The sequence below is a fragment of the Amphiura filiformis genome, chromosome 9 (assembly GCF_039555335.1).
Source record: "Amphiura filiformis chromosome 9, Afil_fr2py, whole genome shotgun sequence".
NCBI lineage: Eukaryota > Metazoa > Echinodermata > Ophiuroidea > Amphilepidida > Amphiuridae > Amphiura > Amphiura filiformis.
Genome location: NC_092636.1, coordinates 60,832,018 through 60,838,388, shown reverse-complemented (window position 1 = coordinate 60,838,388; position 6,371 = coordinate 60,832,018).

Genomic DNA, 6,371 nt, shown 5'->3' with positions numbered 1-6,371 from the left:
ATGGATTACGGGTACGGGGTTGTGGTTTAACGGGATGGGGTTACGAGATTACCAAGATGATAAAAATCATAAGGATTCGGAAGGAATGAGGAATTTTCAATGAGTCTACCTGTACAGTAATTCCTCCTGTTTGAGTGAACGCTTCCGTTTACTCATCTAGCGGGGACCCGCGCGAAGCGCGGGTGTCCCGCTAGTCATGTTAATTGGTCATGTATACCTATCACGAAGTGTCTACAGCGACCAATCCACCCAGCCCTAAACTTCATGGTATTTTCTTTCCTATATATCCTCATGGCCTTTCCTTTTATATCCTCGGAGGGAGATGTCAGTGGAAATCGTAGTGAAGAAGACAGAGTGTCTCGGGCTAATCCACCCCATGAATCTTTTTATTTCATTTCATTCTAGTGGTTTTATCACTATGTGCACTTTTTAGCTCTTTTTTAGAGTCATATAGACAATTTCGTTATCCTAATATCCAAAAAATATGCTTGACTTAGTCAATTAATTGTGTTGAATAATGGTGCCCGGTTTTGGTCCGGCTACACCACGTAGTCCGCAGATGTGTCTCACGATGAAGAGCGGATTTAGGTAAAAATCTCAAATTGGTCATCACTTATATGCGATATTTTATGAGGGTGACGACGGTGATATGCAGCATATTGTTGCATAATTACCCAGCACACGTTTATCTTTTCAAATGTTTTAATGTATAGTTATTAAAAGAGTGTAACAATAATATTTTTCCAAACCCAGCATTTAAACGTTTTCTGACATTCTTTATGCACCCTTTTGAAAACCCACCAAGTTGGTCATTTATGAGATTTAAGTCTAAAGCTGAAAATATTGCTTTTTGTAGTACGTACTACATAATTGAGCATCCTTTTGAAACAACTCTTTCGCTTGTTAAGGGATCCGATATCAAGTTGATATTAACGTTTGCACATTATTTTTGACACGAGTGCACATCAGACATATCGAATTGCATTCTGAATACGAGGAATGTCCTTCTGATATCAAGTAATATTGATTTTTTGAAATTGGTGATATAAAACACATTTTATGGCAAATTATTAAAAATTGATATTTTATTTTTTACAGTCCTCGAAGTAAAAATTAATAAATCTACTCATGTACTTAAAGTGTATGTAGGTGGGAGGAAAAGCCGACGATCATTTGAACATTTTTACCTATAGTATCGAAGACACACATTTTTCCCCCAAAATTAAAATTATTTGATATCAGAAGGACATTCTTCGTATTTAGAATGCAATTCGATATGTCTCGTGTGCTCTCAGGCCCCACAAAAAATACTGTTTAGGGGAAGAACCGCTTAGCGTTTTCCTTAGGACTTGGGGGAGTACGAAATTAATAAAAATTCCCTTTAAAAGGGAAAGCCAGCCTCAATGTAGAAGAGGTCTTGTAATTAGTTTTGGTCAATGTGAAAGGCATTTTTAGGATCACGCTTACATCTACATGACAGTCCACCAAACCATCAACGATGAGAACATGCACACTGAAACAGCAGAAAACATTAATTCCTAATCTCATGTCAACTCTTTTAATTCATTACATGTACTCCAAATTGTTCTGGTCTGTTTGTTTTGTTGTTGTTGTTGTTGTTGTTGTTGTTGTCGTTGGTTTTTTTTGTCTTTTCAGCTTTTTACCCACGATATCTCAATTTCCAATTTTGTAATACCAGAACTTACGAACTCAATATCTTCGCTTAGGAATGTCCGATTTCACTGCTTTCGATATATACACTGCCGGTTTGAGTTAACTTACATGTACATTTTATTTTAAAATAACTTAATTAATTCGCAATGTATAGTTTAAGCCTACTATATTATAATAGATAGTGGCCAGCACATTTATAAAGGACTGGTTACTCACTACAATCTTCACTCTTAAACTGTGTTTTTCTGAATGTGCTGATCATGTTGATTGCTAGTCGGAAACTCCTGCGAAGCTATGGACATGGCATCTTACATACTCCATTCTATAACAGTCTGCCTAGTGCCTTGTGTGTTTTCTCTTCAATCATTTTGTTGAATGTAATTTTATGAATCAAATAGTTATGTGTCATTTTATTTATAATAAAGAAGTTATTAAATTAATAAAGTAAGACAATTTATTTATCTATAAGTGCATGTCAAATGGTGTACATTGTTCAATACTATATGCATAAATTATGCCCATATTATAGCTAGGCCCTAAAAACTTTATTTTGCATCGGATTTTTCCCGTTGAAAAGACAAAACTGATGTTTATGATAGCAACCATTTCATCAATAACATTTTGAGTCATTTTTATCCATAAAACGACACAGGATATGATAGATAACTACTTTCACATCAATATGGTCCATATGATCACAGATTGTTGAGAATCTGTGATATGATCCGGGGATATGCTATATATCTTAATACTAATTATGGCGTGTCCGTCCGTCCCTCTGTCCGCGCGCTATCTCGTGCGCGTGGCTCGCTAACGCGTGCACGCGGTGCGTATAACGCGAGCTCGCGGTGCGTATCGCGTGTGCGCGGTGCGCTATCGCGTAGCGCGCGGAGTACCGACGAGCGCAGTGCGAGCATCGGAAAGCATTACAGTGACTAACAGGTGCATCTCATCGGACCAATAGGCCTATTTTAAAGACATGATTAACATAAAAATCATCAGTTATGGTAAGGCCTATGTAACCCGTTTGCGTTCACATTTCTCCCGATTGAATTGACGGCCTACATCCAGACACTACTAAAATTTCGGGGTATTTTTGGGTCCTCCGATGTGGTTGCAGGACTGGGTTTGGAAGAGGCGAACGATGGGTTTTCAGATTATAGGTTCCGAAGTAAGCGTCACAGCTACAAAACTGAGTTGTGTCTTAATCATTGAGAGACGTATATCGTATAGTAGTTTGAAAGGTCAGTATTATGGGTAACGGTGTTGGGTAATTAGAGATAGGCCTATCACGAGAACCGCCCAACCCGAGAACCGCGAAATCTAGTATTAACTATTATTGTTACATTTAGGCCTTTAAACTTTTAAAGTCATAATTAATTAGTTCAAACATAACTTTGGTAATACTCACTCGTTTTCGTTCGTTGAAACGGCAAAACATACTTACTTTTCCTAACAAATCGAATTAAAATATTTAAAAAAAATTTAACCACAAAAAGTAAAAAAAAAAATCATTCCAATACCACTAAAATATAATCTCTTGAGTAAACTGACCCCAAACCTGAAACAGGTACCAGCCCCGAATGGGCTGGCGAAAAGATGGGAATTTGAGGGGCCCAGGTAGGAAGGGTTGGAAAGGTAGGGGTAAAATAATGGGAACACGTATTTTTTCAGCGAACGCGAAGGTTGAACACGAGATTTTTTACGAAAAAAATTCTCCACCCCGTTCACTTTGGGAAACGAATTTGGAGAAAACCTTCTGTTAATAAAATACTATGCTGAGCCACCAGCCTGGGTGGCTCACGCTCCAGTAATTTCAGATGATTGAGCTCAGTAATTCATCAAAGAATGTCTTCCAATTCATGAAAACAAATAGATAATCAGCTTATCGGATTAAAAGCTTAGAGGGAAGGTCTTGCTGCTCAGCAAGTGTTTGTAATTATCAGAAGGTTTTCCCCAATTTCATTCTCTAATGAATAATGATTGGGGCCTTAAGGTTAGTGTGTTTACCATTCAGTATCATTAAAAAAAGCTATAAGTGCAGTAATATATCTGTATTATAAAGCATTTGTAATATTTAATTCTTGATAATAGTCATTTTGATATTAAATTTTGAAGAAAAAAAGTGTCTGTCTATTATGTCGCACGGTCTTGACGCAGTGTGTCCAAAAAAGTTTGAAAAATTAGTAAGCCATTTATAATTCTCCAACATAAATATATAGGTTATTCCTTCATGTAATTTTACACGAAATTAGGGTTAGGGCTAAGGTTATAGGGTTATGATTAGGGTTATGATTAGGGTTATGATTAGAGTTAGGAATAGGGTTAGGATTAGGGTTATGATTAGGGTTAGGGTTAGGATTAGCTTACACGAAATAATTACATGAAGGATCGACCCATAAATAGTAACAACGTGCTCTAGTATATTCCGCAGTGTTTTGTTCCAAAGCGTTTTTGCTCCAAAGGCCTTTATTCCCGTCTTTGATCCGGACGGTCATTTATTCGAGAGGTCTTTATTCCGACAGGTTTTTACTCCAAAAGGTTATAACTTTGATCATTGTTCCGAAAATAACAAACGAGTTTTTTCTCCGAAAGGTTTTTGCTCCGAAGGGTCATTCTCCGGCAAAAATTACTATTTTGGGATTAATGTCAATTAGGAATAAATATCTTTCAAAGAAATGACCCTAATATCATTTTTGGAACAAGACCATTTGGAGTAATGGCCTATAATTTTAGACAAACGATCCATCGAACTAAATACTTTTCGAACTTAACCGTCATAGAAAATCGACATCATCACCATCGTCATTGTCATCGTCGTCATCATCGAATCAATCAAAATACTCAAGAGAGTTTTCAAAACACCATCTCTTCCAAATCAATGTAGTTTTACCGCTTCCTGGATGTAATATAATATTGAACATAAAATTTTGCAGCAACTTTCGAATAGTGCAGTTAATATGTTAATCGTAACTCTTATACACTAACCTTGAATCCTAACCCTAAAACCTAATCCTGACCCACAGACATAATCTCATGGGTTCGATCGCGGCATCAGTTATAGAATTATCAATAATAATATTACATTAAATATAAAGTCTTCAGTTTTGATAATTTGAACATTTCATTCAGAATTTCGGTTACTCCTTCATGTAATTATACACGAAATTAGGGTTAGTTTAGGGTTAGGATTAGGGTAAGGGTTAGGATTAGCTTACACGAAATAATTACATGAAGGATCGACCCTGATTTCATTCTGATTTCAAACTCACCCAAAGTAAGATAATTGTGTACTAAAAATTTCCCCTTTTTATACCTGCCAAAAATAGATTGTCCCTCTTGCCTGGCCAAAATCGACAAAACATCCCCCACATACCAAATTTGCATACTGTAAAGTGATGGTATTGGGCAATTCCCTAGTATATCATCTGTTAGTGATTGCCGAAAATCGCGATAAATTTCCAAACCATTGTCACAGCTGATTGTTTGAATTCCTGTATACTTATAAGCTAGCTATCACTTAAATGGGCGATAATTTGTTTATTATTTACATTATTGTGTGTTATACATTTGTTTTTTTACCACGAATGGCGCCAAGGCAACCATTAGTTCAGTATCGGCTTGTCAAGTATTTTTGGATACAACCATTTTGAACACGATTTATGTGCAGCTATTAGTGACAAAACAAGTCGTAAACGTTTCGGAATTCGAAGTGCCGGTAAATATGAATAAAAAGTGGTTTCGAATGGTTACAAAAACACGATTTGGTTTGCCAATTTTTGCCCACCTAGCTGCAAATAGAATGTCTTCTATGGCGATAATAACAAACTAGAGCCGCTGTGGCTCTCGAGCTACATATATCGTAGGTTTTTTCTGTGATGGCTGTTGTAACTCTGGATGGGGGCGGGGGATGAGGTGGGGTTGGGGCTTGGTTGTTAGGATGTTGGTGGTTAGTTGTGCCTAATGCCCTACCAAAGGCTGATATCCTTCCCAAAACCTTTCCTATTGCACCACCAACTGCAAATTAGGTGTGTTTAGACGGTAGCCTACTTACAAGCAAGCCGGCAATTAAATTATGCCAGGAAGTGAGACAAGGCTGCAAGGGAGTGTGTGTCCACATGGGACTTACTTGTAAGCCAAAGTGGTCTATGAGCCAACTCAAAAGTAAGAGTGACCTTCACTGGTATGATTATGCACAATCAGAATAGAATTGGGTCATCAAGGTCATGCTTACATGCGAGTTTACAAGCAAGTCTTGTTCACACTGGCCTTACATTCGAATGTACTTCGCTACCCCGGGGGGGAGGGGTACTTCAATATGAAATGGATATAGGTGTAGGGCTGGCACTTTCGCAGTAAGGGGCATTCGGTGAGAGCAAAATGTAAACAATATGGGGTCATTGGGTGAGAACATGACTTTTGGAACCTTTGGGTGAGAGCCGAAACAGTGTCAAAAAACCTCAAAAATCAAAAAGGCTTCAAATTTCTTTGTTTTGTCAAATAATAGGTAACAAAATCAGTGATAAATGAAAATTGCTGTTCAAATTGAAAAATAAGGGTCTTTGGGTGACAGATCAAATGTAAAAATAAGGGGTCTTCGGGTGACAGAACATGTGTTCGTAAAAAAAAAATGGGGGCTTGGGGTAGAGCGACGCTGAAAAAGGGGGGTCTTAACAGCCCTACATACGCGTGACCTC